Source organism: Meles meles, chromosome 9 (genome assembly GCF_922984935.1).
Source record: "Meles meles chromosome 9, mMelMel3.1 paternal haplotype, whole genome shotgun sequence".
NCBI lineage: Eukaryota > Metazoa > Chordata > Mammalia > Carnivora > Mustelidae > Meles > Meles meles.
Genome location: NC_060074.1, coordinates 19102207 through 19114287, shown reverse-complemented (window position 1 = coordinate 19114287; position 12081 = coordinate 19102207). Strand labels below are relative to the sequence as shown.

At 45.9% G+C, this 12081-nt stretch overlaps 1 long non-coding RNA gene across 4 annotated transcripts in view; it reads right to left on the bottom strand.

Moving 5' to 3' along the window:
- LOC123950644 overlaps nucleotides 1–12081 on the bottom strand; it is a 65646-nt gene that overhangs the window by 43868 nt on the left and 9697 nt on the right. The window lies entirely within an intron of this gene.

The following is a 12081-nucleotide window of genomic DNA, read 5'->3' as shown; positions in this document are numbered from 1 at the left end:
TCTAATACGACATAACTAGTGGATAGGGGCCCTTGGCCAATAGCACTTCCATTCACCCTCCTATGAGACTTACATTATAAATTGATGATGCTATTACTGGTGGTGTTATTTCTTAGGTTGTGCTCAGTCATACAAAAGGGAGATATGTCTTAGCTCCAAGCTCCAAATTTCATCAAATCAAAACAAGCATGGGTCATCAGCCCTCCAAATCAAACATCAGGCTGACTCAGTATGACTGGGGATTTGTTAGATAGTGCATTAAAAACCCAAGAGTGAAAAGCTTGAAGAGTAAGAAGACGACAAGGTAACCAGAAGTGTGCTATGTCTGCTCTTTCCCTCCACGTTTCTAGCACTTAGTCAAGGGTGAGATCTTTATCTCATCATGGGGATTCAAGTGTAGTCCAGTGTCCCCTCATACAACCTGAAGAAGTCCCTCAAGTTCTTCTTGCAGGATAGGTCAACTACTGACAAATTCTTTCAGGTTTTGTTTGTACTTGTTTATTTGAATAACTTGCAATGACACATTTTACAAAAAGATTTATCCATTCATTTTAGAGAGAGAGAGAGAGAGAGATTGTGTGTGTGTGTGTGTGTGTGTGTGTATGTGTGTGTGTGAAATGGGGGTGGGGGGAGGTGTGGGAAGAAGGGTGGAGGGAGAGGGAGAGAGAATCTTCAGCAGACTCCCCACTGAGCACAGAACCCGACACGGGTCAGTCCCACCACCCTGAGATCATGACCTGAGCCAAAATCAAGTTGGACGCTCAACCAGCTGAGCCACCCAAGCACTCTTCAATGATGTTTTTTTGACGGGTAGTTTGCTGGATGAACAATTCTGTTTTTGTTTCAGCACTCTGATAGGTTATCCCCCTCACGACTGGCCTCCACGGTTTCTGGTGAGAAAAGTCAACTGTTTATATACTAATGATCAATTATACATGATACTGGATTTCTCTCTTGCTGTTTTCAAGATTCTCCCCCTATCTCTGGCTTTAGGCAGTTGGACAGTCAGTCTATGGTGTATTTCAGCGTGCCTCTCTTTGGGTTGATTGAGTTTGTTGAGTTTCTAGGATGTGCAGATTAACCTTTTCCATCAAATTTGGGGAATTTTGGCCATTATTTCTTCAAGTATTCTTGCTGCCTCTTTTTCTCTGGTCTCCTTACAGACTCCCAATATGCATTAGTTGGTTAATTTCCATTTCCTTATTAAATTTTTGTATGCAGCCACAAGTACTCCAATAGATTTATTCCTACAGATAAAATTGCGAGGTTATGACAGTGACATTACAAGCTTTGATAAATATGGCTAATTGCCTTCTCAAATGTTTATAACAAGCCTCATACCCACAGTGTCCGAGCAAGCCCATTTCTCTTAGGGGCTTTTTATGGATTATGTTGGAGAGTCTTTTCAAATATTGGATGAGGAAACGTATTTTCAGTTGGGCCATGGTTCCTGAGGTGAGTCTTACTGCCTCTCAGAATCTTCCGACGATGTTGCTGTCACCTGCTCTGTTAGAATTACCCTCAGAAAATATTCATAAAGTAGGAAGAAATGATGGGCACATTTCCCAATGCTTTTTTGTTCTATTCTGTTTTGTTTCTCCCTCAAGAGAAGTCTGTTCGTTCTAAATGACCTCTGTCTCAAATGATAGGGTCAACGGTGACCCTTCCCTGGGCACTCAAGGCTGTGGGGAGACATACAATGTCTGTTTTGTTAACTGTTTTTTTCCACTCAAACGACCTGATGTGAACATTTTCCACTGCCGTCGTCATCGTCCGTCGTCTTATTTTTAAGCTTATCTATTTAAGTGATCTCTACACCTAAGGTGGGACTCAGACTCACGACCCCGAGATCAAGAGTGGCATGCTCTTCCAACTGATTGAGCCAGGCGTCCCTCCAGTGTCTTCTTCAACACAATTTATAATGGCTGCATAGGAATTAATAACTGCAGAACAACAATAACAGCACTGATTTTGGTCATGTTGTTTCTATTTTTTCCCTGTTATAAATAACACTGAAATGATGATTAATAATCTTTAGGCGAGCAGAGCCTTCTTTTATTTTTTGTTGTGTGGCAGCACCTAGCATAGAATCTGTCTCGAAAAAGACACCAGTGTGTGTAGAATGAATAAGTAATTGAATAACAAACTTTAAAAGGTATTTAAACCTTTAATTCCAAATTTGATTATTTTCTTCAAAAAATACCCAGAGGAGAAATTGATGGCTGGGTAGATGTGTATGTTTTTTAAACCCTTGGTCAGAATTTTCAAATTGCCTACAGAACGTTTTTGCCAATTTACACACCCACTGGGTGTATATGGGAACACCTGCTTCTCCACCCCAGCCAAAGACTGACTTGTTGAAATCTATGTAATTGATGGTCAGAGAATAGGGTATTCTTACTAGTTCTAATGTACATTTCTTGTAGGGCGTATGATATTGAAATTGTTAAGTATCTTTTACTATTTGCTCCTTTGACCAGCAGAACTCATTGGTTTGGGAAGGAGAGCTGGTCTCTGGGACTCTTGGGGGCCATAGCCGGGGCTACTCAGGGAATGAAAGGGCTGTCTTGTGACTCATATGACACCTGCTTCTCAGGCAATTTCTGAGGGTGTCATCTTTATTGGCAAAAAAGAGAAGCAAGGAGAGTCCAGTTGTACCTTGCTCCTGGCACTTTGCCTCTCCCTGCTCCGTGACCCAGGCAATTTGGGTATATCTTTTGGGTTTTAGGAATTTAGCAGCGGGCTTTGGTCACACCTCCACTGATATTCACCTTCCCCTAGGCAGAGAGTTTCCAAGCTTTTTTGGTTTTGCCTCCATGCTGGCAAACCATTTTCAAGCATGTCTTTCTAGGTTACACCTATTAACTAATAAAATCTATGCACGTAGTATAAATTTTAATGTATTAAGTGCATATAAATCCATTACATGAAACTCAGAATTTTAAAGATTTCATTTATTTACTTGAGAGAGCACACACGTGCACAAGCTCATGTGCAGGGGCGGGGGGGGGGGGGGTGGGCAGAGGGAGAGGGAGAGAGAATCCCAAACGGACCTCACACTGAGCCGGAGGCTGGGATCTTGACCCTGCGATCATGACTTGAGCTGAAATCAAGAGTCAGATGCTTAACTGATGGAGCCACCCAGAAGCCCCTGAAAGCCACAATTTTAAAGGGTGACATTAAAAACATATATAACTGGCAGCTCCGTTCCTTCCTGCTGCTCGGTGGTGCTGCCTTTTGGACTCTGCACGTTGGAGTCCCCGCTCTAGAGTAGCTGCATGAAAGCGGGTTGTCTCCCGTCTGAGCAGGTGGGCTGTTGACACATTTCTTAGGGAGCCAGACCTCCACCACCTCCACCACCGACCAGTGGGCTGTATAAACCAGCACTTTCTATGGGTGCTGTTGAAGGGCAGCTGACACCGGGACAGGCTGTTCAGCAAAGCGCAGGCTGCGTCCTCCAATGCACACTTCGTGTGAGGACTGGGAACCTTTCTGGCTCTGCTTGCTCTCTGCTGTCTCACCGTCTGTGGCTAATCTGCTTGTTCAAAGATGGCCTTGACATTTGAGTAAAGGCAGGTGAAGCAGGATCCTGGTCAGGTCCCACCCTTGGCTGGTTCCGTAAATTTTGCGCCACAGTGAACCAAGTGAGTCAAGTATTTGGTTCACACCATATTGTGTCAACATGTAAGGTCTCTGGATAGAGAAATAAACACACAAAATAACGTAAAATCTAACTGACGTAATGAAAGATACAACACACAAAAGTTGTGGCAGGGATGTCTTTACGGTAAAATTTACCACCAAGTGCTTTCAAGGAAATACCTTTCCCTAAAGAGAGAAGAAACTTCTTAAATAGATTTGATTTAAAAACTTTGACAAGGAGAGAATGAGAGCCTCCGGAGCAGGACCTGCTGATGCCACCCCAAAGGGTCAGCTGTATTTGAAAGGGCAGGTGTCTCTGGAGCCAGACAACTAGGTTTTGTTTTTTAAAGATTTTATTTCTTTATTTGAGAGAGAGAGAGAGAGAGAGAGAGAACAAGCACTAATAGGGTGCAGCAGAGGGAGAAGGAAAAGTGACTCCCCGCTGAGCACGGAGCCTGACACAGGGCTCGACCTCGGGACTTTGGGACCATGACCTGAGCCCAAGGCTCAGTTTAATGGACACCAGGTGCCCCAGACAACTGGATTTGAACTAGCTTTGGATCCCAAGCCTGCTGTGGGCTAGCAGTGTAACCTCTGACACTGAGATCTTCAGTCTACAGAGGGGAGAAAAATAATTCCTTCAACTTAACAACATCAAGAGGGTCAAACAAGAGAATGCTTACCAATCATCCTGCCTATGGTAGCTGCTCAATAAATATGTGTTTATTCCTTCCTCACGTTCTTTGGTCGACGGGGATTTCTTTCATGCCTGCTTATGCCCTGATTTCAGAGTTGGCCTCTTTTTTCTCTTAGCATTCGTGATGTAGATCATTTCTCAGAGTTGCCTTAGCTACCTAAAAAATGCCTTCAATATGAAACTTCTATTTTAGAAGTTTATGCTCCATTTGATCGTTTCTAAGTCTGAAATGCACCAAATGGTAGTTCTGATAAAGTCAGTGGGTATAGCCTCAGGTGCTTCCATAATATGATTGGCATCAGAACTGTTTTTGGCTTCATGAGCTGCTTTTTTTCTTTGTTTAATTATAGGCAACTCCAGTGTCCCACGAATTCACATATCCAGCAAAATGCGCACTCACACCCACCGGGAAAACCTGTCTTGGGAGAAGGCTTCTCCATCCGGCTCTCTCTGCTCAGCTTTTCTTTGCTCCTTATTCAGTTCTGTAAATACAGGTTTATATTTAGCCCTTTTTTCATTTCCCATATGTTCCTTCTAAAAACATTCCCTATTAAGGGATTTTCACTAGTTGATCTCGTGGAGAACTACTGAGTGAACACGACCTCAGGCAGGCATGACTGAGCTATGTGTGTCGGTGGCATCACAGCTAAACCAGGGGGAAGGAAGCCCCTCCAACAAAGTTGTGCCCCGCAGCACCCCATCTTTTCTGGAAAACTTGCTGCTGATGGACCAGGAGGGCCCTGCACGGTAGGTGTGGAGGCCAAATTCATGCCCCCTTTGGCATCTCTGCTCTGTGGGGAGTGGGCAGACAGAGGATGGGAAAGGTCAGATCATGGCCTCACAGACCAGAGATAACCAGCTTACTGGCTGGGAGAAGCCAGGATGCCAACTGGTCCAGGGGCAGGGCAGGCTGGAGTGCCTGCCTAGCTCGGCCCAGCCTGGCCCAGTCGGCCCGGGTCTCTGACCGCAGACCAGCAGTTCTCTGAAGGAGCTGTTCCTGTTCTCGGGAAACCACTTACACGTGGCCCAAAAGGACAGGCAGGGAGAGGGGAAGGGTTTCAGAGCTGGTGAGCCCGGCCCTGGGATCCCTCTACCAGCCACCTCGAATCAGTCATTCGGGGTCTCAGTTTCCTCATCTGTAAAGGGGTTCACGTTACGTGCTTTGCGTGGTAGTGAATGTGCGTGGCACTCACTAGTGCTCATTGAGCAAGGCTATGCCTCAGTGGCCGGCCCCGGACTCGACTGTTCACCCATCCATGCCAGGTCTCACTCTTGCTTTCCTGAATTTAGCTCTGTGTCATAAAATACATCCTGGGTTGCCGTTAAGTGCTTTGTCTTTTTGTTCTGTTGCTTTTGTTTTTCATGCTTTTCATTCCGGTTGATTTACCCCCGTAGAGAGTGAGTTCTTTTTTTTTTTTTTTTCCTAGAAACTTGGTTTCCATGGTTGCTTAGGGTCCCCACATTTACTGACCTTGAGCTAAGGGCCCGGGTGATTTCACTGCACGCCTGGGAGGGCACAGATGTTCTTTGCTCGGCTTGTTAAAGAATTAACCTTCTCCCAGCCTTCACCAGCCCCAGCGGCTCCAAGCGCCTGGTGCTCCTTCCCCTCCCTGGGAATTCCCTCGACTGTCGCGCCAGGACTCTGTGCCCTTTGACACACTTTGGGAAGCCTGAAGTTCTGACATGTGGCCGTTCTGTCCTCCTTCTTCTGAGAGCACGCCTGCACCCAGAACCCACGCTCTCCCGCTCTTCTGCTGTAGGAAGGACTGGGCGGCCTACCCTGAACTACAGTCCCCAGAACCCTGCTGGCTAAACCAGCTTGGTTTTACCCGCAGCTGGAAGCCGTGCCTTCCAACCTCTTCTCTCTCTGTAAACAAAGATCTTTTTTGCCTTCAGCTTTATGCACTGTCTTACTTCTCAGCTTGTTTAGAACCCAGAGAAGAACAGGAGAGATTCTATTTCTTGGGGTTCCCTCCAAGACCCCATTGGTACTGTCAATGAATGAAGCCGGCTAGGGGAAAGGCAGTAGAGGGGAATGTGGGACACTGAGGAGAAGGTGCGGTCAAGAGGGTAGAGTCAGTTCATTGCTATCTTGTGGGCATTTGGACCCACTTTGGCCAGAGAGTTCAAACTTTTTTTTTTTTTTTTTTTTAAAGATTTCACCTATTTATTTCAGAGAGACAGAGAGAAAGAGAGAGAGCATGGGAGGAGAGAGGTCAGAGGGAGAAGCAGACTCCCTGCTGAGCAGGGAGCCCGATGTGGGACTTGATCCCAGGACTCCAGGATCACGACCTGAGCAGAAGGCAGTCACCTAACCAAACGAGCCACCCAGGTGCCCAGATATTTCAAACTTTCAAAGAAAGCCAGAGGTCTTGGTTTCTATCTGCTACTTCCCTACTCCTCAATGTTGACAGCGAAACTAAAAATACAAAACCCCATGGTGTGGGATGAACAAAACACACTGCCAGTCTGAGACAGCTGCCTGCACCCGGTCCTGGACCCCCAGGGTGCCATCCTCCTGGTCCCGTGTGCAGGTAATTCTAATTCCATCATCCAGCTGGAAAAATGTCCTTAGATTTCATCAGGATACTCGGACTCCAAAGACCTCGTGTCTTCCGGGGAGGGGTACTCTTGTAAGGTTGTGAGTTAGTTTAGAACTGCAAGCTAGCATTTTTATTTTGATGCCACGTGAAATGCATCCACTTTGAGAGTTACACACGAATTAATAAGCACAGGCAAAGGAAAGGCAAATGGTTCCATCCTTTTCCTTGGAATCATCAAAAGATAAACAGTCCACCATGCCTTACCCAAGGAGGCACCATACCTGTGGGTACCACCGAACCCCAGGTTGAGAAAACACACAGAGAAGATGACAACCTCTACAAACTCTTGGGCATCATTGACTCGGAAGCATCTAAGAATGGAATTTGAACTTAAAACCCCGGAAGTAAGGCAGGCAATAATTGGGTAGGATAGTTCTGTAACTTTCATTCCATCCATTGTCAGGTATTTCCTCCGCCCTTCTCTGAACCACCCCTGCGATGGCCACGCCCCCCAGGAGGCAATGCTGGAAACTCCTCCCCCAGGTGCAGCTTCTATTGTGTGCTGAAGGAGAACATGGGGGCTCCTGGGCCCCAGCTGCTGGGAACAGGCACTACTTCTCCGGCAAAATGAAGAACTCCAGCGTCGCCACTGAGGTTGCTCATGCCCTCCGTGTACATGGGCAGCTCTCCTCTTCCTGGTGCCAGGGAGGGCCTGTGAGCACTTGGACAGGGAGAAGCTGCAGGATTAGGACTGCAGTTACGCCGGGACTCTACAAGCTTATCTTTCAGTGGCACCAACTGAAGCTTTATTCCTTCTGTAGTCTTGCATAGCGTGAGGCCTAACCTCTTTGACTGTGACTCCCACCCAGGGGCCCGGGTAGAAGACGCAGAGATGCCTCCCCAACAGCTGCACGCTGTTCATGGGGTTTGGGGACTGCAAAGGTCTCAGTACCCCTGGGACGTACTCTCCACACTTATCTCTCGCCACTTCCCCCTTGTTTGGGGCCAGTCTCTGGAAAGTTTCTGGCATCTGCCTGGGGGCTTTTGCGTTTTCTAGTTCCCTGCTGGGAAGGCCTCCCTGCCCCCACCTTTAGGAAGCTCCTTTCTTCAAATCTTTTAATTTATGAAGGTTCTATTCTTCTAAGTTTCCATTTAAATGTCACCCCGCGTGTCCTCCCCTCCCCTCTGTGTTAGTGAAGAGACCAGGCTACCACGCAGGAGGGTGTCAACTGAAACCTCACCAGCGGTTTGCCACCACAAAGGCTTACTTCTTGCACACGTCACAATCCAGGGACTCAGAAATCCAGCTCCTCTAGTCTGTCGGCTGCTGAGGGTGTGAGATGGGCAAGAGAGGCTCAGGCAGTGGCGATATGGCCCAGAACCAGGCACAAGGCCCCAGGTTCCCTGGAAGGGGGCTGGGAAGTCATCTTCCCTCACAGAGATTATTCCAGTTAATGCTCACAGCAAGCCTCTGAGGTCCGTAGGAGCGGCCTGCTCATTTTCCAGATGGGAAGCCGAGGCTAAGACGCTACGTGACCCCCTCAAGGCCATGTGGCTTAAGTGGCAGGGCTGGGATTAGAACCCAGAGTCCTCTCAGAGCACGTACTCTGTACTGCCCATATTGCTTCCATGTTAAAGACAACAAGAAGATTGATAACGTATCAACTATATATATATTTTTTTAAATTTTATTTTATTTATTTGACAGTGAGAGAGAGAGATCACAAGTAGGCAGAGAGGCAGGCAGAGAGAGAGGAGGAAGCAGGCTCCCCGCGGAGCAGAGAGCCCAATGCGGGGCTCGATCCCAGGACCCTGAGATCACGACCTGAGCCGAAGGCAGCGGCTTAATCCACTGAGCCACCCAGGCGCCCCTCAACTATATATTTTATTCAGTGTTAGCAAAGCTGAGTCTTACAAGTAAGCATGCTTGTTCCTTTTCCTTGAATAGTCATAGTTTAAACAAAAAATACAGTTTTGCTATATAGGAAGGCATGGGAACCACCTAGATGAATGGTTCTCAAAGTCTGTCCTGAAGCTCCTGGGAAACAGTGAGACCTATCTAGGGAATCCACAAGACCAAAATTGTTTTCATAATAATACTAAGATGTTTGTTATTTGTCTTTTTCACTCTCATTCTCTCATGAGTGTACTATGGAGTTTTCCAGAAGCTCCCTACATATGATGATTTCATTGCTGTGATGCTAGTATGTAATCGAAGTATGATTGTTACTTGAAAATGAATTAACAAATGATTGTTCTAGGTTTTAACTTCTTAAAATTTCTAATATGGTATGTATCAATAGATAAAATCCACACAAACAAAAGTTCTTTGGGGTCCTCAATAATTTTAAAGTGTAAAGGTGAGACCAGGATGCCTGGGTGGCTGAGTAGGCCGAGCATCTTCCTTTGGCTCAGGTCATGATCCCAGGGTCCTGGGACTGAGTCTTGCATTGGGTTCCTTGCTCAGTGGGGAGCCTGCTTCTCCCTCTGCCTGCCCTCCCTGCACTGTGCTCTCTCTCTGATAAATAAACAAAATCTTAAAAAAACCCAAAAACCCTGAGATCATAAAATCTGAGAAGTGCTATTGGGTTAGAAGTTCAAGGCAATGTGTTTTCTGATAACACTTTAAACTCTAGTGCATAGCAATTAGGAGTCTCAGTTTAGAAAATATCTTTTAAAAATGCCTATGTCTCAATTTCTATGTCTTTAAAATGAGGTTATAGCACAACTATAATACTAATCTCTATTACAATATTAAATAAAACATAAGCTAAAAACATTGACCATAGTAACTTGGATGAGGACTAAGCAGTCTAAAGAAAAACTAAGAGAGCAGCATTAACAATAAATTAAAAGAAATTTCTTCAACTTTCTGTTCCTTTTCTCACCTCCGTTCTTTCTCAAGAATAATAGGAAAATGGGTCCACTTTGCTTTCAGCACAACATTCCGTCCATGAAGTCTTCTACTTTTTGGAGATCAGTAGGCTAATCAATTTGCCGTGGCTCACATTAATGAAAATAGTCATGACAGATGAAATTTCATGGTAACAAAATTCATCTTAACTGCATACTGTGTAAAGAAACGGCTCCTGAGCTTGGGTGGTGGCTTGGTGTGTTTTCTCAAGCTGCTGCCACTATGGTAAATTTCAGTTTAAAGAAACCAAGTAGCCACTCTCTCCCGTTCACTGCAGTGGTATGCGACCCGACGCCCCAAGCACTTGGTCTTTATACTCCATTTTACCTTCAAAGGGTTAGCTATGTGGGCGGCACATTCACTGGGACAGAATACAATGTCTGATAACTTGATATTATAATCCCTGTTACTTCAATAGGAAGTAAGCTGTGCGAGCACAGAGTATCCCATTTACAAGATGACAGATAAAACCTCCTTAAGTGCACAATGATGTTTGATTTAAGGCTTAATAACAGTGGATTTATTTGTTCTCATATTTGCAGATTTTAAGATTCTAAATAAGAAATGAAAAAAAGTAAAGAATGGATGGTCTTATTAAGAGATTACTACGTGCAGGTGTTATGGTGTTACATGTGGTGATTGACATGTGTTAACTCACTGCCCACCTCCTCCTCCAAACGGTCCAAAGATGGGGGCATTATTACTACTATTCTACTTTTCCCACACTCTCAAACACTGTCCTATACCATTTTCCACTATAAAATTGTGAATTTTAGTTATTTTCTTTTTAAAAAATTTATTGAGAGAGAGAAAAAGCACAAGTGAGAGCATGAGCAGGGGAGAGGGTCAGAGGGAGAGGCAGACTCCTCACTGAGCAGGGAGCCTGACATGGGGCTTGATCCCAGGACCCCAGGAGTATGACCTAAGCTGACGGCAGACACTTAACTGACTGAGCATGCCAGGTGTCCCTAAAAAAGGTATTTTCATTTAAATTTTGCCCTCATTTATTTGTTTCTTGCTGCCTTGGCTGCTATAATGGGTTGAATTGTGTCTTCTCAAAAGAGACACTGAAGGGGCACCTGGGTGGCTCAGTGGGTTAAAGCCTCTGCCTTCAGCTCGGGTCATGATCCCAGGGTCCTGGGATCGAGCCCCACATCGGTCTCTCTGCTCAGCAGAGAGCCTGCTTCCTCCTCTCTCTCCCTGCCTGCCTCTCTGACTAGTTGCAATCTCTATCAAATAAATAAATAAAAATTAAAAAAAAAAAAAAAGAGACACTGAAGTCTTAACATCTAGCATCCACGAATGCGACTTTATATGGAAAGAGGCTCTTTGCAGATGTAATCAACTAAAGATGAGGTCCTACTGGATTAGGATGGGCCTTCCATCCAATGACTGGTGTCCTTATGATGAATGGGAGATTTGGAGACAAAGACACCCAGGGAGAAGACTGCCACATGAAGATGGAGGCAGAGACGGGGGGAAGCTGCCACCAACCAAGGAAGGCCAGGGGCCACCAGAAGATGGAAGAGGCAAGGAAGGATTCTTTCCTTAGAGCCTTTGGAGAAGTTATGGCCCAGCCAACACCTTGATTTCAGACCCTTAGCCTCCTGAACTAGGAGAAACACATTTCTGCTTTTTATAAACCACCCAGTCCGTGGTACTTTGTTATGGCAGCTCTTGGCAACTAATACACCAGCTTCATGGGCTGGAGGCCCAGCTGAACCCAAGACCCTAAGAGCGAGGCCTCCACAAGGCATCCCTGTGCCTGGCACCACACAGATGCCCACTGGAGAGATCCCCACCAAACCAATGGATGACAGGACCAAATTGAACTGATAATGGGGTCTGGGTCCAAAGACTATTGTGGGCCTAGTTTTGTAGTGAGAGGTCATGGAGCATCTTCAACAAAAATGAGATATTGCCAGATATTTGAATATCTTCTGGAACAAAGGCAGGATATAAAGAAAAAAATTAGGTCTTTGAACTGGATGCCATGAACTTGTAAGCAATGGGGAGCCACTGAAATGCAACTCTAAAGACGGTGTGCAGGCCAAGTGACCGCGGTGGGGGGACACTCTGGTCACCGCAACCACCTGGGCTTATATGGACAGCGACCGAACAGAAATTTTAAATGGGCACTGAGAGGCAGGAAGGTCTCCAACCCTGCTAGGCAGGAAGAAGCTGGGGCCACAGTGAAGGAACCGGTAACAACCAGGATTCGGTGAGTGCTTACTGCAGGCCAGGCACTGTGGTCAGCCCTGAGCATGAGGGCACTTCCTCCTCAC